The 22,607-nt window shown below is 37.6% G+C and overlaps 1 pseudogene; it reads right to left on the reverse strand.

The window, feature by feature from the left end:
* Positions 1 to 4,490: 4,490 nt before the first annotated feature.
* Positions 4,491 to 22,607, reverse strand: part of LOC118522183 (eukaryotic translation initiation factor 3 subunit E-like) — an 81,543-nt pseudogene continuing 63,426 nt past the window's right edge.

Below are 22,607 nucleotides of genomic sequence, written 5' to 3' on the forward strand. Positions count from 1 at the left end.
TCATGTGCTCTCTTTAATGCCTATCACCCAGTTACCCCATCCCCCCACCCACCTCCCTTATTGCAAAACTCAGTTTTTTTCCCGGAGTCAAGAGTTTCATATGGTTTGTCTCCTCTGATTTCTTCCCATTCAGGTTTCCTCCCCTCTGCACTATTCCTTATGTTCCACATATGAGTGAAACCATATGATAATTGTATTTCTCTTATTGACTTATTTCACTTAGCATAATCCCCTCCAGTTCCATCCATGTCGATGTAAATGGTGGGTATTCATCCTTTCTGATGGCTGAATAATATTCCATTGTATATATGGACCACATCTTCTTTATCCATTCATCCGCTGAAGGACATCTCAGGTCCTTCCACAATTTGGCTATTGTGGACATTGCTGCCATGAGCATTGGGGTGCATGTGCTCCTTCTTTTCACTACATCTCTATATTTGGGGTAAATACCCAGTAGTGCAATTGCTGGGTCATAGGGTAGCTCTATTTTTAACATGCTGAGGAACTTCCATACTATTTTCCAGAGTGGCTGTACCAGCTTGCATTCCCACCAACAGTATAAGAGGGTTCCCCTTTCTCCATATCCTCACCAACATTTGTTTTTCCCTGTCTTGTTAATTTTAGCCATTCTGACTGGTGTAAGGTGGTATCTCGTTGTGGTTTTGATTTGGATTTCCCTGATGGCAAGCGATGTGGAGCATTTTTTCATGTGTCTCTTGGCCATTTGTATGTCTTCTTTGGAGAAGTGTCTGTTCATGTCTTCTGCTCATTTCCTGACTGGATTATTTGTTTTTGGGTGTTGAGTTTGGTAAGTTCTTTATAGATCTTATATACCAGCCCTTTATCTGTAATGTCATTTGCAAATATCTTCTCCCATTTGGTATTTTGAATGAATCCTGACCAATACCCAGAGCTGAAGTTTTCTATATTGCTGAGCATGCTTCCTATTCTTTCTTAATGAACAGGAGAGCTGTGTTCAGAGGCAGACAATCCCTGAGCCAGAATCCATATTCAGGGGAGACTCATATCAACAAAGAAAATGTGGTTTTTTATTGGACCGTATTAAGGGAAGATTCCACATTTTTTAAAGAAAGCACAAATTACACCTTACATTTTTATTGTTCAAAGTGTATTCTTATCTACCATCTGAAGTGACTTTCACCAGTATCTGTGAGATAAGTAGGACAGGTACGATCAGTTTTAACAGATGGAGGCGTTGAAGCTTGAAGAAGCCAAGTGACTTTTTCAAGATCATACTGGGGTTGGGATAGCTGAAATTAGAATTCTGTCTGAAGTGCTACTGTGCTCCTTATCTTCAAGCAGTGTTTTATTTTGCTAATTTGAGATTTTTCAGCAGTATATATAAAATTATGTACCAACAATACCATTTAAGCTTCAAATACAAGTTATTTGTATGTTAACCTATATCCTATATCTACTAATGAAAGCTTACACCTTATTTACCCAGTAAATTAGTTTTCCACAGAACTTTCATATTTGTTGTCTTGTTTAATCCCTATAAAAACTCTGCAAGGAAGGCAGCAAAGGTACTATACCCACTTTATAACTGAGGAAACTGAGGCCAGAGAAGTTAAGGACAAGGTGGGCAGACCCAGGACTGAAATCCATGTCTTTTAATTCTAAACCTAAAGCATTTTCCCTTCTGACATGCTGCTTTAAGAAATATGAGAACGTCTGCTCTACAAAGTAATAAAATACCTAATGAAATGAAATTAACTCCCTCAGCAAACTTTTTAAACTATCTCCTAAATCCCTGGTATGTTCCAGGCCTTCTTTGATCCCAAGTGCCTGCTATTGCTGAGTGTGGCCTGTCTTGTACCATTTGCCAGTTTCTGGCAGATTGATTCTGTTTTAGATGGTGCTGGCTTTCCTTGAGGAGGTAATGCAAAGCCCATTTAGTTCAAGCCCCACACATCTTCCCTCAAAGTATTGAAACCTGCATCTCCTCATGAGGATGCAGAAGGACCTATGCTTTCATTTGGGAAAGAACAGGAGACATGCTTAGGGAACACTTTCATTAAGAGCCCTTCTTCAAGTTGTGGGCAGTGGGTAGGAGCTACCTTTGTGATTATAAGCCCCCCAGTTGCCCACATAGGGATGATAGCACGTCTATTCCCCAAGAATGTTGCAGCCAGGTGACTATGGGCTTCCTTCAGATTGTACCTGTCTCCAGAGATAGATGTAGTACTGCTCTAAGACTGTTCCTTCATCTTCAGATTTGCCTATCTTACTTCATATTCCAAAATGACTGAATAAACAAGGTTCAGTCACTCATGAAATACTAAATATATGCCATGCTGTGCTAACACATATAGGTATGCAAATAAGCTTGTATTTATGGGATTTTTGGTGGGAACTTTCTAGAAACATTTGTAGTAACACGTTCACCACAGGAAATACTCCAATATCAGGAATATGACATTTGAATTATTCATTCATTCAATGATTACTTTAATGTGTGCTGACCATGTGGCAAGTATTTAGCTGACCACTGGGCACAGAGTTGGGAACAAATGTAGAGGTGCTTTCTGAAGTGTGGTTCATATTTTGGGAGTAGCAAGCCTTTTTGCAATTTATGAATCATATAATATAAGAAGTTATCCATACTGTCTTGTTGCAGGGCAGTTCTGCATATAAGGGTGGGAACTAGTGGCTTAAAAACCTGTTTTGCCTTCACATTGTTTCTCAGAACACAATAAATGTTTGCTGATTGACTGACCAAAGCCTCACAATAAGTCATATGAAGCCACACTAGTGTCGTATTTTTTGTTTCATTTCTAGACAGTACTAGATAAGTAAAGATGGGGGGAATAAGTTTAGAACATTTGAGACAATAAGGCATGGTTGTAAAGGATACCTCAAGTGAGTAGAGTCTTATCCAACTTTGTCCCCTTTTCCTATATCAACTGGATAATTTTCTTATCCTTCTCAAAGACCCAGATTTCCAAGATGATGAGGTTGAATGTGGGTCTGCTCTTCATACTCTTGTTGGTTATGTTCTGCAGGGAAGGGGGCAGTCACTTGCCAGCAGCAATTTTTCATCATTTCCTCCCGGTGTGCAGTCCCAAGGCCTGTAGAAAGCTGTGCGTGACCCAGGCCTTTCTGTAAGTCAGCTAATGATCACCCAATCCACTGGAGAAAATTGATTGTGTCAAAGCTCATGAAGAGCTGCAGGCTGATCAATGTCTCAGTGAAGTCAAGTTTCACACAGAACTGCCCAAAGCTGGAATTAAATGTCAGGTGCAATTTAGCACTGACGCCCTAGTAGTGTCTTTGGAGAGGGAGCCTCGCAGCTCATTCTGCACGTCAGATTAACTCCCCCATGGCGGGCTCCCCTGGCTAAGTGATCAGGGTCTGGCAGCTTGCCACACCACAAGTTTCTCTGTAAGATCTGCAAAAGTGGGAACTTGGTACTCAGGCTGCTCTGTAGCCGTGCATCCTGTCAAGGCTAGAAGGGAAATGTCTTGGGGAAGAAAGGAGAGAGGTGTTGGGTGTCAGGCCTTATTTAAATAAGGCCATGGCATTAAGTGGGGAACCATAAATGGGAACTTTCTGGAAAGAATTCTGTCAGAAAGAAGGCTAAAAGGGGAGGTGGAGGAGGGCTGCTTTGTGCCATGTTGTGACTAGGCTTCAGGACCTTTGTGAGTTAGTTCAGCTTGGCTTCTTGCACTAATGCCCTGCTAATGTTCTTTACATGCCTTCCAATCAAGGGGAAAAGCTAGTTTGATGTACAAAAGCCATGTCTCCCCTATACCTTTGCTTTCTTTTTGCTTTTTCCTCCCTCTTCCATATATCAAATCCTACCATTCTTCAATGCCCAGATCAAATGCCCATTTCTTCATAAATCTTCCATTGATTCCTCCAGCTTTAAGGATTTTCTCATCTTCTGAAATCCTACAGAACCTAACTCTATCATCTTTTATGCCATTTTAAATTTCCATTTTGCATTTTGGTTATTTTTGTTTTTTCTTCTTTATTAGGTCATAGATGATTTGAGGACAAGATCTAGGTCTGATTTATTTCACTGTACCCAAATTTCTACACAGTATTTTCATTACTTCTAAAATGTATATCATACTCTTTTATAATGGATTTATGATATTGAATTTCTAAATATTTCTTTTATAATTCATTAGTAGGGGCTATCAGTCAGTTTAGGCTGTTATAGTACCACAGACAGGGTGGCTTATAAACAACAGAACTTCATTTTTCATTGCACTGGAGGCTGGAAATCCAAGATCATGATGCCAGTATGGTCAGGTTCTGGTCAGAGTCTTCTTCAGGATTGCAGATGGCTGACTTCTTGTTGTATCCTCACATGGTGGAAAGAGTGAGCTAGCTCTCTGGCCTCTTCTTATAAGGGCACTAATCTCACTCATGAAGGCTCTACCCTCAGACCTAATCACCTCCTGAAGGTTCCACCTCCAAACATCATAACACCGGGATTAGGATTTCAATATGCAAGTTTAGGGGAAATACATTTGGTATGCTGTAGAACCAAAGTCCTGAGTTGCCCAATTGGGAACTTCTGTCCTGTAATTCTGATTAAGTTTCTTCTCCATATTCATGGCCAATATCTGATTTGTAAATGAGAGACTTTGTTCTTTTTGATTACTTGTGGATGAGGTGAGACTGCCCATCACCATATGGCTTATTTTAGAATCAATCTTGTATTTCTAATAAATTCAGAATACACCTTTCAGCTTCTTCTAGGGTCACGTTCAGTTTCTGTGCCAGCATATTTAATACTGATACACTGCTAGATGCAACCAAAGGTCTCAAATATGAAAAGAGCAGCATTTTCAAGGAAATCCTCAAGCCCAGCCACCAAGAAGTCCATAAGCACCTACTCACATCTCCTCATTCAACAAACTGAAATAGTCTTTATATGTGAAAAACTCTTACTGAACAACTTTGAAGGGCTTTTAGCACCTGCTTGCATTTTCCAACATGTTTGTTATGACTGATGTAGCCAAATAGTGGAGAATGTGGGCACACATGGTCTGAATTATTTCAAGATATTGTGGCTGATAAAAGAAGAGACTAATAATATTATTAACTGCTTTGGGGCTAATTGAAGAACACAGAGATCAGTGAATGAGCCATGTTCACTGATGATGAGACAAGAGTAAAAGAATGACAGAATCTATGTTTCCTCTTCATCATGTGAGGCCTTCTATGGCTGCATTAGGATTTCGGAGGACTCTTTTCCTCAGAGTAAACTCAAAACAGTTCTATCCATTACTGAAACAGACTCTAAAAAAAAGGTAAAGATATCCTGCTGTTCCTGAATAATTACTACATTCATATTGGAATTTTGCATACCTGAGAGCCTGTCTAAAATATTGTTACTTAAAATCCTGTTCATCAGCTAGGTTGTCAAACAGCATCTGTCTGTCTCTGGTTGACTGCATTTACCTTGTTGTTTTTTTTGATCTTCAAACATCTTTATAATAGTTCCATTTCTGCTTGAAGTTGTTTCAGTTGTGCAACAATTGTGGGGTTTTTTTTTTTTCTAACAAAGCATAAAGTTATCAAAATAAAGGTTTTGTGAACTCCACAGCAGAGTTTACCACATTAGCATCACTAAAAATATCTGATTTCCCTTATAATACTTATTTTTCATTATATATTTTCCTTGTTAAAAGAAAACAGAAAATTTAGATTCCCATCCAAATGATGTATGATGTGAGAAGTCAGGTCCTACTCACCATCTTGCTTAAAAAAAAAAAAAAAGGTCTGCTTCATTTTTATGTTTAGTACTTCATACAACCCCTTCCTCAAAAGTGGTGTTCAATCAGTGTTCAATTGATGCTTGAATGATGAGTGGTTATAAATTCTCAAAGTTCTCTTTCTAATATGTGGAGTCAGTAGGGCTGAATTTAGTCTAGATTGGCCCAAACATGTAGTTGAAGGCAGAGGAAAGGCACCTCCTCACACCCTACACAAGCACCTCATTTGTTAGTATCTATCAAAGCAAGAAAGAAGTCCCCACTGGGGGAATGAGCAGTTACAGTAGCACGGATTATGTTTATACTTATTCAAACTTTGTTTAGCAGTTCACCTACCAACAGCATGAACAATTCAAAACAAGTTGATTTTGCTTCCATTAATCAGTATCAACTATAAACTATTTGATCTTAGGAAAAGAGAATGTCTAACTTGTATGGAGGAGCCCAGTGAAGGATTTTCATTGCACACAATAGCAATAAACATTTATTTTGCACTTACTATTTCCAGGGATAGGTCTAAGTATCTACATACGTTACCTTATTTAATCCTTTACTCTGACACCAAGAGGTAGGTCCTATTAACTAATCCAATCTTCCAGCTAAAAAAACCAGTTTAGAAAGATTATGTTACTTGTCTGGAATCAGCAAGTAGGTCTGGAAAGGGGATACAAAGATCTCTAACCCCAAAGCTGGATCTCTTGTAAAAGAAACTCAGTGTATACTTTCTAAGCTTAAAATTAAGACTCTTTACATTTACACATTGTTTAGCAGTTTACAAAGTGATTTCATACAATTCTTACTTGGTCCTTCTAGCAACTATTTTAGAGAGTTAGCCAACTCTTAAGGATCAATCAGTCATTCAGGAATTAAGACCTAGAGATACTGAGACCTGTTCAGGTAGCATAGCTGGGAAGCAGCAGACCTGAACTCAAATTCTGAACTTCTAACTCCAACTCTGGGGCTCTTTTTATTATCCCATAGCTGTTCATGGGCTTTAGAACATGCACCTAACTTGGAATTGATTTTAGAGTCTGAAGCATAGTCTTCAATTAATGTTAAGGGAACAAAAGATTCTTCTGTGGGAAGCACTGCTATTCTTCATAATGTCAGTGAATCTGGTACTAATCAAAATGAACAATCTTGGTTTAGTAAAATTGGAGGTGTGACTCTAAAGTCAAGAGGTTGGCTTTGCACATTTGTATGTATGTATGACTTACAAAAAGAGGTTTACAAAATGCCTTGGAAAACAGCAGGTTTTGAGGGTTGATCAAGGCTTTTGGCTGAGAAGTCAGTATGTCCCAAGGTAGTTATTCAGAATGGACCATACTCTTTCAGGAGTGACCTTATGTATTTTTTAAAAAGATTTTATTTATTTATTTGACAGAGAGAAAGAGGGAGAGAGAGAGCACAAACAGGGGGAGCAGCAGAGGCAGAGGGAGAAGCAGGCTCCCTGCTGAGCGGGGAGCCCCATGAGGGGCTTGAACCCAGGGTCCCCCTGGGATCATGACCTGAGAGGAAGGCAGACCCTTTACCGACTGAGCCACCCAGGCGCCCCAGGAGTGACCTTATGTATTCATCAAGTAATCTATCCCATTGTTGGACAGACACAGTATATTTTTACTTGAAAGCTATCTGAGATGTGAAAGAAAGATTTCAAAGAGTAGAATAAAGCAGAAGACAGACTTTGCCCTTGAGTAGTTTACAAGGTGGGAAAAAAAGACCGGGAAAGACAAGAGTACAAAATTTGATCATTCCACTTGGATTCTCTAGGATAGTCCTTTTGCTCATTTTCTCCCATGACCCTGTATCATGGGTTCTGATCATTGGCCACTGAAGTACTAAACTTCTGTTCCTTGCTTGCTGTTTCAGGTTTGGGATTATGGTGGACAGGTGTGGAGAGATTTTAGCTCTGGGAAGGAGCTCTCTGCGCTGGATCCTAATCACCATGAACAATTGCCATGAACACTTTCTTCTTTTTCTGCTGGCACCTGTGGGAGAGCCTGCTTCCTGAAGCCCACCTATGCTGGGCCACACGCTGGCAAAGAACCTACATGAACTCATTGTAAAAAAATGCAGTTGTTACTTCTTTAGTTTAAGATTTTTATTGCTTAGAAGTTTTCATTGTGAATAAATTATGATATGAAATTATGATATATGTACCATTTAGAGAATAATGCTAAAACAAACATCTTGCAATCACCTCTCAATTTAGAAACTAGAACATTATCAGTGACTAAAAAGCCTTTTCTGTGCCCCTTCCTGATCACACTCCAGAAATAGTCACTCTCTTGAATTTTGTGTCAATATTCTTGCTTTTACATGATTTTATCACCTATATATGAATTATATGAGACAGATTCTTTAGTTTTGCCTGTTTTGAAGTTTTATATGAACTGTATCCTATTGTGTATATTCCTTGTTACTTGCTTCTCTCTCTGAAACTTGCTTTTGAGATTTATCCATGTTAATGCTGTGGATAATTTATTTCAGCTATTATATAGAGCTCCATCTTATGAACATACCGCAATTTATTTATCCATTCTATTATTTATAGATATTTGTTTTTTTCCTTTTTCTTACTATAAACAATGTTTTGGACATTTGTACATGTCTCTTCATAAACACATGTATGAAAATTTCTCTCTAGGGTGTGTACATAGATAAGACTTGAATTTCTAGTCAAAGTATAAGCATGTTTAAATTCACTAGGTAATGTCAAACTTTTTCAAAATGATTTTAACAATTTATACTCCCTCTACTAATAAGTAAGAAAAGCTTTTATTCTTGCTGCCTCTTGGTGCTTTTGACTTTTCAAATTTTTGTTAATCTATAAACAAAATTTGTATAAAATTTGATATCACTGTGGTGTTTTAATTTACATCTTTTTCTGATGGTTAATGAGGTTGAATATCTTTTCATACATTTTTTAAAAGATTTTTAAAAATTTATTTATTTGACAGAGAGCACAAGAGCACAAGTAGGCAGAGCCACAGGCAGAGGAGAGGAAGAAGCCGGCTTCCCGTGGAGCAGGGAGCCCAATGCAGGGCTTGATCCCAGGACCCTGAGATCATGACCTGAGCCAAAGGCAGATGCTTAACTGAGCCACCCAGGTGCCCCTCTTTTCATACATTTAAGGACAATTTGTGTTTTCTAATCTGTGAAATTCTGGTCCATGTTCTTTTACTCATTTTTTGATGGGTTGATCATCTTTTTCTTTTAGTTCTTCAAATATTCTGATTACTAATATTTCACCCACTTTATGTGCTGCAAATATTGTTTTCCAGCAAAAAGATACTAGTTTTCAGCTGAACTATCTCCCAACACCTAAACCACTCACTATCTTTTTCTTACCTTTATATGCTGTGACTGCAACTTGCTTTTTCCGATCTACCACCTGAAGTACATGCTCATGCTATTCAGTAGGGACCTTCCAATTCCCTTTTTTGTTGCATGGGTTCTGGCACTTCAGAAATGGTGTGAGCTACCAACAGAACCTGGATCCTGGATAGGTTTGTATTCAGAGTCTACCATTAATTACTTGTTCTTGGACGTCGGGCAAGTCCTTATTTTGTACCTAATGTGCCAATAAATCTACTTTAAAGGGATATTGTGTCCTAGTGCTATATTTTGTAGTTGGTGAAACTGATAGGTGCTCAAACAAAATTTGGTGTTTAGATTTACCTCAAATTCATTTGCACAGACAAATGTGATACCTACAAGTAAATGGAAGAATCCTTAACTGCTTAGTGTATTTGGCTGATGAAAATAGTAACCTCTATGACACTTCTGTAATTGAGGATTTTCAGGCCCACTGGAATAAAATTCATGAATGAGGTACCATGAGGAATCCCAAATGAATAGGGCATAGTCGTCTCCATTAAGGTATGAGTATTTTAAACAGGATATTTGGAGAAATAGAAGGTTAATTTTTAGATATGTAAGCCTTTTATCATCCTCTGCGTAATTGGATTCAGAAAATTGCTTTGAAGCAGAGGCTCTGGGTTGAAGAAGTCACTGAAATTGCTCCTCTTAATTACAAAACTTTATTGCTGATACGTGCCTGTTACTTTTTTTTTTATATTATTTCCTGTGTAGCAAATGTTACCCTCCCCACATCGAAGACAGAGCTCTGGGAGAGGGTGGCTTTGGGAGTCATCCTCCACTTCTCGTTTTCTTTATCCTCGCATATCTGGACTCTGACCAAATCCTCTCTGTTCTCCTTTCACCATTCCTCAGTTAGTACCCTCCACTGTATGCCTGCTGCCCCTGCTTTAGTCCTGCCTTTCTCATCTCACTGGAAAACTGGAATAGAATCCTAACAGGTCTCCCTTCCCCCATCATCACGCCCCCTCCAATTCATCCTTTATCTTGCTGCCAGAGAATGTTTTAAAATTGGAATCTCATTATATGACCTACTTGTTTAAAGCTTTTTATGGCTCCTGTGGCCCCTAGAAAAAGGCCTTGTGTTCTTAGTATGGCATATGAGACCAGCCCTCCCTTGTTTCTTCCTCATGTTCCATGCCAAACCCGTCTACTGATGGTCTCTGGGGCTGCCATATGGTTTCATGCCCTGTTCTTTGGTTTATGCTGTCCTCACCACCTTGTGTGCTATTTACCACCTTGCTTGCCTAGTAGATGCTTGCTTATTCAACACTTAGCCCAAGTGCCAACTCTTCTTTGAAACTGCTCCTGGATCCTCTAGATCACATTGGCAATTCCTAATTGGTCCATTTCCCGTGTATTTATTTATTTCTTTTTAATTTATTTTTTAAAAGATTTTATTTATTTATTTGAGACAGAGAGAGAATGAGTGGTGGGGAGGGGCGGAGGGAGAGAGAGAGAGAAGCAGACTCCCTGCTGAGCAGGAAGCCCGATGCAGGGCTTGATCCCAGGACCCAGAGATCATGACATGACCCGAAAGCAGACACTTAACAGACTGAGCCACCCAGGCGCCCCCCTGTGTAGATATTTTTATTCAAACCAGTCTTACTTGAGTAAATTTTGTCTCCCCCTCACTAGGCTGTGAGCTTCGTAAGTGGGGAAGTCTTACTTTCTCATTAGTTTGTGTATCCTTGTCCTTAGTGTGGTACCCAAAACATGGGAAATGCTCAACATATATTTGTTGGTGGACTGGGTGGATGGGATGAATGTAGGTTTGAAAGGGAAAGTGGTTTTTGAGCTGATCTTTAAGGATACATAGTATTTCAATGGCTAGAGGGATTTCAAATGGAGTGTGGAAATCCCTGGCAGCAATGCAATTCAGCGTCCATGTGAGTTATGTAGTAAACCTATAAAGAGAAATAAGAACTGTGAATTTAGGTTAGGTGCTGGAGGACTGTAAATGACAAGTTTGTAAGTTTGAACTTTATTTGGGAAGGAAAAGCCTTTACAAAAGATTTTTGAGGGGAAAACAACATGATCCAAATTTTACACTCTAAAAAGAGTTATCCGGAGCTTTGTATAAATTGACGTAGACAGGTAAGAGAGAGGAGGCAGGGAGATAAGTAATGGTGCTGTTGCTAGAGCCCAACCAAGAGGTAATGAGGTACAAACTTTGTGTCTTTATATCTGATACAGGGCTTAGCAGAGCTCCTTGCTCATGGAAAGTGCCAATGAAATGTTTTGACCAAATAAAAGAATGAAAAATGAATCAAATCAATGTGACGGAGTTGATGTTTAGATGTGAGGCAGTCCAATAATGGCCTGTTTTCATTCACATTCCTAAAGAGAGAGACTGGCTGAGGGACCAAAGGGTTTCCTGTGGCACAGATAGATTAGAAAATCCTGCCTTCCTTGTTGTTAAGTTTGTCTGATTCCATGAAAATACATCAGCATCTCCTATTTCCAACCAGTTAATCCACTACAAAGATGCACTGGGCCAAGCTGGAGGAGGGCACCAACTTTGTTTTATGACTAGTCAAGTCAGAACCAATCATAGCCAGCATTTATTGAGCACTTAATATGCCAGGAATAGTTTTGTGAATTTTAATGTTTTGTCTCTTTTAATCCTCACTACAATACTCTGAGGATTATACAATTACTTTCCTCATTCAACAGATGAAGAAACCAAGACACATAAAGGTCATTTTTCCTAAGGTTGCAGACTTGAGATTTGTATTAGGTAGTCTAACTTCAGTCCAACTCTTAACTTTAATGCTAAAAGAGAGCTGGTGAAATTGTGGTTGAAGCCTTCATAGCTTGATACTAAGAAGCTTTGGAAATATTAACCATTTCCCTTTTGTTCTTATTCTCTAGCCCAGCCAGTCACCCTATCATTTCCTGTTCTTTTCTACCTCTGGGCTTTCATGAATTTTGTTTTGATGGATTATGAGTTCTCTGCTGTTTCCTTCTGGTTATTTCATGCTTGAGTTCTCCAAGAAGCCTCTTCAGACTAACCCCTCACCATTCTGGTCCTTAACTCGTTCTTTCCATGAGGTTCATAGAAAGCAAGGTGGTATGAGCACTAAAGTAACTTGATTTTAGTGCCAGACAGAGCTATGTTTAGATCGCACTTGCCATTTATTAACTGTGTGACAATAAGCAAAATATTTAACCTCTACACATCAGTTTCATAACTTGTAAAGTGGAAATAATACTCACCTTGAAGTTTTTTTGTGTGTGAATTTAAACGAGATGATATATGTTTAGTGCCCAGTACAGAGTGTGAGCTAACCCCCATGGCTCATATACTCACTTTGTTGGTTCAAAAAGTGTTTCTTGTGGACCTACTATGTGAGAATAATACTAGGCATAAAATAAGGATAATATTGGTCACAGGAGGGCTATTTCTTTCACAGATTGGGGTAACTCCTTCCTAGATACTGCTTAGATAAAGCTGTAAAGAATTTTCTTTCTTGAACCTCTTTTCTGATTTCACAAAGGGAAAAAAAGACCAGGTATTTTGTTGAAGAGAGGTTTTTGTTTGTTTTAATCAAATGAAGCACCAAATACAAAAAATAGCAGTCCTTTTCCCCATTCTTATGTCTTAATTCCAATCACTTTCAGTTCTTTTAGTTTGTACTGTTACCTACCTCCATATTTGAAAATAACATCTGTACACTGCTATTTCTTAGTTTATTCATATTTTACATTACCTATTGATTCCCTCTGATAAATGAGACTGAAGTCTCTTTCACACACCTCCTCTATTTTCTTCCCTCCCATTCTTCCATCATAGTGATGTTGTAATTTTTGGTTAAATCAGTATTTGGAATTATTTTATTGTGACAATATAAGTATTATTTACTGTAGAGCCAGGTGGTATACTAAATTATATTTTCTTTTTATACAAATGTTTGATTTCCTGGAGTTAACTGGTGCTTTATGAAAAATAAACTTTTAATTTTGGAATAATTTTAGATTTCCAGAAAAGTTGTAAAGATAGTAAAGAGTGTTTCTATACACCTTTCAACTAGTTTCCACTAATATCTTACATTATCATGGTACACCGTCCATACTAAAAAACCAACATTGGTACATTGCTAATAACCCCAAACTTTGTTAGGGTTTCAATCATTTTTCCACTAGCATCTTTTTTCAGTTCCAGAATTCCACCTGAGGTGTCACATTGCATTTGGTTGTCCTGTCTCTTGAGTCCCATCTGGTCTGTTACAGTTTCTCAGTCTTTCTTTGTTTTTCATGACCTTGACAGTTTTGAGGAGTATTGGGCAGATGTTTTGTAAAATGTTCTCCAATAAGGGTTTGTTTAAATTTTAAAGATTGGGATTATGGGTTTTCGGGAAAAACAGACTCAGAGAGAGAGAGAGTGCCCTTTTCATCACATTATTGGATATATAACATAATCATGAATTATCACTGGTGGTGCTAACCTTAATTGCTGGCCAAGGAAGTATTTACTAGTATTTTCCAGTGTGAAGTTACTATCCTTGTTCTATATAATCCACTTTTTGGAGGTAAATCACAAGGTCTGGCTCACACTCACAGAAAGGCATAACTAGGCCTCATCTCCTGGAAGGGAGAGAGAGATCTACGTAAGTTTTTTTTTTTTCCCTTAAATATTTGTCTCTTCTCTCTCACTTATTTATTTATTTATTCAGTCATTTATTTATATCAGTATGAATTTATAGGTATTTATTTTATACTTTGGATTATGTCATATACTGGGTTATTTATTTTCTTGCTCAAATTGTTCCAGCTTTGGCCATTGGGAGTTCTTTCAGGTTGACTCCTGCATCCCTTTGATATGATCCCATGCTTATGCTTTTTGAGTACTTTCCTACTTTCTGACACTACAAAGTGCTCCAGTTTCATCTTGTATGATTTTCCCTTCTTGGCCTTAGAATTAGCCATTTCTCTAAGAGTTTCAGTTCATTTTATTGGGAAATGGTATTTAGAAATCGTGACCAGAATGTGGGTTGTTTTAATTTTTATTGCTTGGTTTTCTACGTGTCTATTGCTAACTTTTCTTAAGTGTTCCAATGGATCTGCCAACTGTTTTTAAATCTTATTTACAAAAGCTCAAACAATCATATAAGCTGTCAGTTCCATTTCCCCTCAGATATCAGTCTCTCAGAGTCATCTATCCTCTTGACTTACTTTTTATTCCAGGTCTGCTTCACTGCTATCTTCCTAGACTTTCCTCCTCTGTTACATAGGACTTCTCTTTGTTATTAAATTATAATAGAACTTCCGTCTCCTCAATCCCAAATCTCACTTTGCTTTGGGTTTACTGGAGCATGCGTTCATGTGCTGGATAGCATCCCCGGTAGAGTTACCTAAAAAAGTATGAAGGAGATAAAATTTTTGACCTGTAGGTCTGAAAATGTGTTATTCTATCCTCATAGTAGATGGATAGATTGGTTGTGCATCTGAATGTTTAAGGCTATTATTTAAGTCTATAATTGCATTTTCTTCTATCTCCAGCAGTTGTTGAACTAAAGTCATTCTGATTTCTTATTGTATGCCATGTGGGTTTTTCCCTCTTGCAATGCTTCTGAATTTTCCTGATTACATGCCTTTTTCATTCATAGTATTTTTTTTTTCCACTTATGATAAAGCACAGGATGGAGTGTTCTAATCTGGAGGCTCATGTCTTTCAGTTTAAGGAGATGTATATTTTTGTTTGATAATTTTATTCCTCTCCTTTTCTGTCTCTGTCTCTTTGGAGCTATTATTTGTTGAATGTTATTCCTGAATTTGTTAATTTTCTTTTATCTTCTATTGTCTTTTCTTTTGACTTATGATTCCCTTATTTTCTAAGATATTGTCTTGACCTTATCTTCCAGTACTTATTTTTGAGTTATTCTAGTAATTCTCTTAAAAATTTCTTTCAAGAATTCTATCTCCCCTTTTTTCACTTAGTTCCTGTTTTCATCGCATCTTGTTTTTGTTTTACAGATGCATTATCTTTTCTCTCTGAGGATACTGAGGGTAATGTATCATTCTTCCATCACTCTAGATTGTTTCTACACAGAATTCCATGTTGAAAATCACTTTCTTTCAACATTTTTAAAGCATTAGTCATTCTTTTATAGCTTTAGTGGTTATGTTGAGAAGTCTGATATTATTCTGATTTCCAATTCTTTGTAAATTATCTGGATTTCCCATTTCTACTAGACTCTCTTCTTTATCTCTGGTATTCTGAAATTTCATGATTCTATGCCCTTTTCTTGCATAGTACAAGGCACAGGTCGGTGCTTCAATCTGAATATATATTCTGTCAGTGGAGGTTAATAATAATAATTTCTAACATTTATTGAGTGCCTATTATGAGCCAGACACTGTGTTAGGTGTATCATTTCACTGATACACACCCCAAACGATCCTACGAGATAGGTCTTTATTATTATTATTATCATTATTATTATTATTTTAAAGAGGAAGAACCTGAGGTACAAAAAGTTATGGAACATGTCAAGGGTAGGTAAGGGAGCAAGACAAGAACTTTCTGAGTGTAATGATGTAGTGCTCATAGCCTCTTATCTGGTTTAAAGTCTCATCACCATGGAAATGATCATCTCTTTCAAGATGACTTTTCAAATCCTCATTATGATATGTGAATTCTGTAGTTTAATTATCAGATATTAATCTTAATGCTAATATTTTGGCAAGGGGTGTGTGTGAAGTGGGCAAGGGGACCACTTAAAAGGAAACTTTCAATTTGATGCAAATATTAATGAAAAATCACTACCTTTGGGGGAAAAATTAAAATGTGAATTTTCTGTTTAAAAAAAGATTATGCTCAAATACCTAAAACTGTCTGGTCCCAGGAAGCCTGCTGGTATGAAGAGCAGTAGTTGTGGTGGTGAGGGCAGTATGGACAGAGTTTCAGCCTCGTCTTGCTTCTTAAGTGAGCCCTCTATTGGAAGCACCTTAACATGGCTGTTCACAAAAGTTGTGTCAGCAACACAACAGCCAGTCAGAGAGTGATTCAGATATTTATTGAGACTTTTTTTCAGGGGTCCTGATTAAATAAATTAATTAATTTATTAATCTCTGGGGAGACAATCTTTTTAGATGCTAAGGATTCTACAGAGAGGAGAGCCAGGAAGAAGATTGGAAAGCAAACCAGTTCAGTCAAGGGGTGACTGGCCTTCCTGAGTAAAGTTTTTTGAACATAAGTCAAAATTACTACGGAGTTAATGGTACTTCTTTAGAATAACCTTTGGAATTATCCAAAATAATCATTTACACACAGGCACTTAATTCTGAGTAATTAATGTCTGTCTGTATAACCCAGCAACTTAATGAGCTGGGGTGTAGCAGGGGCACACTGAGTCACTGGAGAACCCCAGAGGACTGGCTGTGAAAAGAGCCCCTCAGCTTGCCAGGGTTTTTGGTAATAGCTGGAACATTTTTATAAGTGCATCATTATTGAGTTCTAGCCTAAAGGCGTATTGGCTTTAGGCAAGGTTCCATGTACCCTGTTATATTGCAGATACAAATGCATCTCTAGATTAATTGTGACAGTCAACTCCTTCATCTTCTATGGGCAAAAAGTTTGAAAGCATAATTCTCTGTAGTAAATTAGCCTTGAGCTGAGAGATAGATTTGGCCTAAAAAACAAAATCATCAAGTAGATAATCTTTGATGCCTCACTTTGTGAGCCTTTTCTCTCCCTTTTAAATCATCTTTTGGCAGACTCTCTAGCCCCCAGTATTTTCATCCCCATCTTGGTCCCTCTCAAGAGAAATGCTTTAATAGTTTACCAATAATAATTGCCCAAATAGTATTACATCATGATATTCTACCCAACAGTATTCACATTTAAGAAGAAGCTTTGTAGGAAAGGAATGCTGTGTGGTAGAATCTCAGGCACTATACTCATTCATGGAACATTAATTACTGTTCAGATGCTGGGAAAACAAAGATTAATAAGATGTGGCTCTAACCTTTGAGACTTTCACTGTCCGGTAGGGGAGACAGAAACATAAAAAACTAATTATATAATACAATATGATTAGTTTTAATCATGGAAACAAGATAATGGATTGATTTATTATATCTGGAGTGGGAGGCTGAATTGAGTAGAGGAAATCATGAGAGGCTTCATGTAGAAAAGTGACAGTTGAGATAAATAATCTATGGTAATAAATAATGGGGGAATTTTAAGCACCCAATACATTTAAAGGGTAAAGCTGATTGTCTTCCAGGAGGGGAAAAATTTTGAGCCTCAGGACTCCCTTGGACCCTGTTGAATCATGTTGGGTAGAAGAATCCTTATTCTGCCTGCCCTGAAGCAGCACCAAGAGCAGCAAAACCTGAAACTGACAGCAGAGCCAGAAATGACAAAGAGCAGGAGGTGTTTTACTTAGCTCTCTCTAAGGGAAACAGCAATGTCCATAACATTAAAAAAATGCTGGGAAGGCTACTCTACGCCCTCATAAGTCCAGATTTATTAAGTGCACTAAAATGGTACTGCCAAAAGGAAATAACTGGAGAATTTTCTGGAGCCAAGGCGGGCAGAATATGCAGTGATGAGAAGTTGGAAAGCAGCATTATCATTTTCCAGACTAGATTTCACTTTGTTCCACTTCAACCAATGGCTACCTTGGTCCAACACAAAATTTAAAACAAGACCATAGCAAGCCTTTGTTCCAAATGAGAAGATGGAAAATAACACATACAATAGGAGTAAGGAAATCCTTCTGCAAGCTTCCTTGGCAGGAAAAGGTGCTAGGGCAGGGCAGGGTAAAGGTGGAGGAATAAAGAAGCAAAAAGACTGGAACCAGTGGTTATTAACATTTTACACTGAGGCTTTGTGTGATGGTTTAGTACATTGTTGAAAAGCACAATGGTCAATTATTCCTTACATCAGAATTGACTGTTTACTTGGCTAATTATTTTAGTAATCTGAAGATCCCCTCCTGTGATTGAAGCAGCACTAAGGAGGAATGAAATGGTCATAATGGGTGCCAAAAGAAAGGTAAAACCTCTGGACTTGAGCTTCTCTGTTGGTGACATGTAGACTGTGTCTATAGGAAAGCAAATGTGGGATATAAAATGGTTTATCTACAGTTTTTGGCTATTATAACTACTAAACAGAGAGGCTGCACAGATGACCTGGCTTTTTGGACTGAAGTTGGTTGAAGAAGTTAAAGAAGTTTCTGAGGAAAAAAATTATTGCTCACAAATTTGGCTTATGTACCTATCTATGCTTGCCAAAGCCAAGCATAAATTATTTTCTATTAGCAATTGTTTTGTTCAATGCATTCCTTATGTTAAGTTCTCCAGGATAGCTTCATTCACTAAACAAATGTTTTTTTGAGCACCCACTATATTTGAGCACTATTTTTTTTTATCGCATAAGATAGTACAAATATGAATTAGAGGTGGATTCTGTTTTCAAGGAGACTAGTGTCTAATAGGGGTAGTAAGTATAGAGCAAGATAGAAAGTGACAAGTGCCTTGAAAAGAGTATATAGTTACTATGCTACCGACATTTGGGTAAGTGTTGCTTTACCTATGATGTTCAGAAGAGATTTTGTGGGTAAAAAAAGGCTAAATTTGGCCTTGAAGGAGCCTAAATGCATATAGATAGAGCTGAATAGGAAGGTCATTTCAGTGGAGCATAGATGATATGAGTAAAGGCAAAGACACAGGAAAGCTCAAGGTGAGATAGAAATGATGAGTAGATAGTGACTTCATGGGAGCAGTCATCCAGGGAAATAGTGGGAGCTAAGTAAGGTGAGGAATAGGCTTTGAACACTAGGTGAGAGAATTTATTTATTTATTTTTAAAAGATTCATCCATTCATTTGAAAGAGAAAGAGAGCAAGAGAGAGCATGAGGAGGGGGAGGGGCAGAGGGAGAGGGAGACAAGCAGACTCCCTGCTGAGCAGGGAGCCCAATCTGAGGCTTGATCTCAGGACCCCAAGATAATGACCCAAGCTGAAATCAAGAGCTGGACACTCATCCGACTGAGCCACCCAGGTGCCCCTAGGTGAAAGAATGTAAACATTTTTTTTTTCAAGTAAGTAGGAAGAAGTCAATGGATTTTTCTTTTTTTATGTTATCTTTTTTTTAAATTTAAATTCAGTTAGCCAACATATAGTACATCATTAGTTTTCGATGTAGTGTTCAATGATTCATTAGTTGCATATATACAATGGAGCTCAGCTCAGCTATCAGAAAGAAAGGATACCTACCATTTACATCGACATGGATGGAATTGAAGGGTATTATGCTAAGTGAAATAAGTCAATCAGAGAAAGACAATTATATGGTTTCACTCATATGTGGAATATAAGGAATAGTGCAGAGGATCATAGGGGAAGTGAGGGAAAACTGAATGGATTTTTCTTAATTTAAATTTATTTTATTGTGTTAAGAACACAACATGAGATTTACTCTCTTAATAACTTTTTTTTTAAAAGATTTTATTTATTTATTTGACAGAGAGAGAGACAGCGAGAGAGGGAACACAAGCAGGGGGAGTGGGAGAGGGAGAAGCAGGCTTCCCGCTGAGCAGGGAGCCCGATGTGGGGCTCGATCCCAGGACACTGGGATCACGACCTGAGCCGAAGGCAGCCACTAACGACTGAGCCACCCAGGTGCCCCTCTTAATAACTTTTTAAGTGTATAGTACTGTATTGTTAACTATAGGCCTAATGTTGTACAGAAGATCTCTAGAACTTATTCATCTTGCATTTCTGAAAATTTATACCCATTGATTAGCACCTCCCCATTTCTCCATCCCCCTAGCCCCTGGAAACCACTATTCTATTTTCTCCATCTATAGAGAAGTCATATACGTGTAGAAGTGCAGTATTGTCTTGTGATCAACTTATTTCATTCAGCATAATTTCCTCCAGGTTCATGCAATTTGTCATATATTGCAGGATTTCCTTCTTTTAAAGGCTGAATAATATCCTGTTGTATGTATATAGTACCTTTTCTTTATCCATTCATCCATCAATGGACATTTGGATTGTTTTCACACCTTGACTTTTGTAAATAGTGCCACAATAAACATGGGAGTGCTAATATCTGTTCAAATCCCGATTTATTTCTTTTGCATAAATACCCAGAAGTGGGATTGCTTATGGTAGTTTTCTCCCTCTCTCTTTCTCGCTCTCTCTCTATATATTTGAATTCTGCTACTATTGGGTTTCACGTATTTGTTGGGTCCAGTTGGTCTACACTGTTATTCAAATCTGCTGTTTTTTTGTTGATTTTCTGTTTGGTTGTTTTATCCATTATTAAAGTGGGATACTGAAGTCGCCCTACTGTTATTGTATTGCTATTTATTTCTCCCTTCAGTTCTGTCAATGTTTGCTTTAAATCTTTAGGTGCTCTGATATTGGGTGCATATGTATTTATAATTTTTATATCTTCCTGATGAACTGACCCTTTTATCATTACGTAATGTCCTCTTTCTCTCTCTTGTGACAAGTTTTAGTGTATTGTGTCTATATAGTCACCTCTGTTCTCTTTTGGATACAATTTGCACGGAATATCTCTTTTTATCCCTTCACTTTAAGCCTGTGTGTCCTTATTTATGTGTTTCAGATATAACTAAAATAAATACCTTGTAGACAACATATAGTTGTATCTTGTTTTTATAATGTGTTCAGCCACTTTATGTCTTTTGCTTTGGGACTTTAATTCATTTTCACTTAAAGTAATTATTGATAGGGAAGAATATACTATTGTCATTTTGTTAATTGTTTTCTGTTTGTCTTATAGTTCTACGTGTTTTGTTGATTTTTTTATATTTATATGCTTTGATTCCTCTCTTTTCTTTTTCTTTTGTGTAACATCTACAGGTATTTTCTTTGTGCTTACCATGGGGCTTACATAAAATATCTTATAACAGTCTATTTAAAGCTAATATCAACTTAACTTCAATCATATACCAAAATTCTGCACATTACTAGTATCCTTCTTACACTTTGTTATTGATGTTACAATTTACATGTTTTGTACCATATATGTGATATATATGAAACATATATCATATGTTGTATATATTATGTATCCATTAATATATTTTTAGACATAGTTTTTTAAGGATTTATTTACTTATTTTAGAGAGAAAGAGAGAGTGTGTGCAAGTGGGGGAAGGGGCAGAGGGAGAGGTACAATATTCTAGGTTGGCAGTTTCTTCCTTTCAGCACTTTGAATATATTATCCTGTTCACTCTGGCATGCAAAGTTTCTGCTGAAATACCCACTAATAATCTTATAGGATTTTCCTTGTGTGTAACAAGTTGTTTTTCTCTTGCTGCTTTCAAAATTTGCTTTTTGTCTTTATCTTTTGACAATTTGATTATAATATATCTCTGTGTGGATCTCTTTGGGTTCATTTTATTTGGGATCATTTGGGCTTCCTGAATCTGGATGTCCATTTCCTTCCCATATTTTCAGTGATTATTTCTTTGAATAATTTTTTATCCTTTTTTCCCCCCTTTTCTTCTCCTCCTGGGCTTTCCATAATATGCATATTGGTTTCCTTGATAGTGAACCATAAACCCCTTAAGTTTTCTGCATTCTTTTTCATTCTTTTTGCTGTCTGATTGGATACTTTCAAATGAACTGTCTTTGAATTTGTTGAGTTTTTTTTTTTTTTTTTTTGTCTTTCTGTGCTCTAGTGTGCTGTTAAACCTCTTCTCTGAATTTTCAGTTCAGTTATTTTATTCTTCAGCTTCATGATTTCTGTTTGGTCCTTTTTAATGTTTTCTTTTTGATCTCTTTGTTGAAATTTTCTTTTTTCTTTTTTAAAGATTTTATTTATTTATTTGAGACAGACAGAGAGAGATAGAGAGAGCACAAGTGGACGATGATCAGAGAGAAAGGGAGAGGCAGACTCCCTGCTGAGCAGAGAGCCCAACATGGGGCTTGATCCCAGGACCCTGAGATCATGACCTGAGCTGAAGGCAGAGGCTTAAGCGACTGAACCACCCAGGTGCCCCTGTTGAAATTTTCACTTTGCTCATGTATTGTTCTTCTGAGCTTACTGAGCATTTTTATGATGGTTATTTTGAATTTTCTGTCAAGTATTTCATATATCTCTGTTTCACTGCGATCATTTTTTGGAGTTTTATCTTACTCCCTTGTTTGAATTGTGTCTCCCAGTTACTTTATTTTCCTTGATGCTGTATTGGTATCTACACATTAGAAAAATCTGCCACTTCTCCTAGCCATGTACAGAAGATCTTCACCAATCAACCTGGCCAGAGCTTGTGTGGGCCTCTCAAATCTTCGTGCTAGTCCAAACTGCCATCTTTGTTCTTAGTGGCCTCCAAACAACTAGATTATACCTCTGATGGATTCTGTCAGTGCTCTACTTTGGGCTATAGCAGGAAGCTTTGAAGGGTGCTTGTATTTTAGTGCAAACTACCTTCTTTGCTCTCAGTGGATCCCAAGTATCTATTCTGGATCCTGTTAACATT

This window comes from Halichoerus grypus, chromosome 5, assembly GCF_964656455.1.
Source record: "Halichoerus grypus chromosome 5, mHalGry1.hap1.1, whole genome shotgun sequence".
Lineage (NCBI taxonomy): Eukaryota > Metazoa > Chordata > Mammalia > Carnivora > Phocidae > Halichoerus > Halichoerus grypus.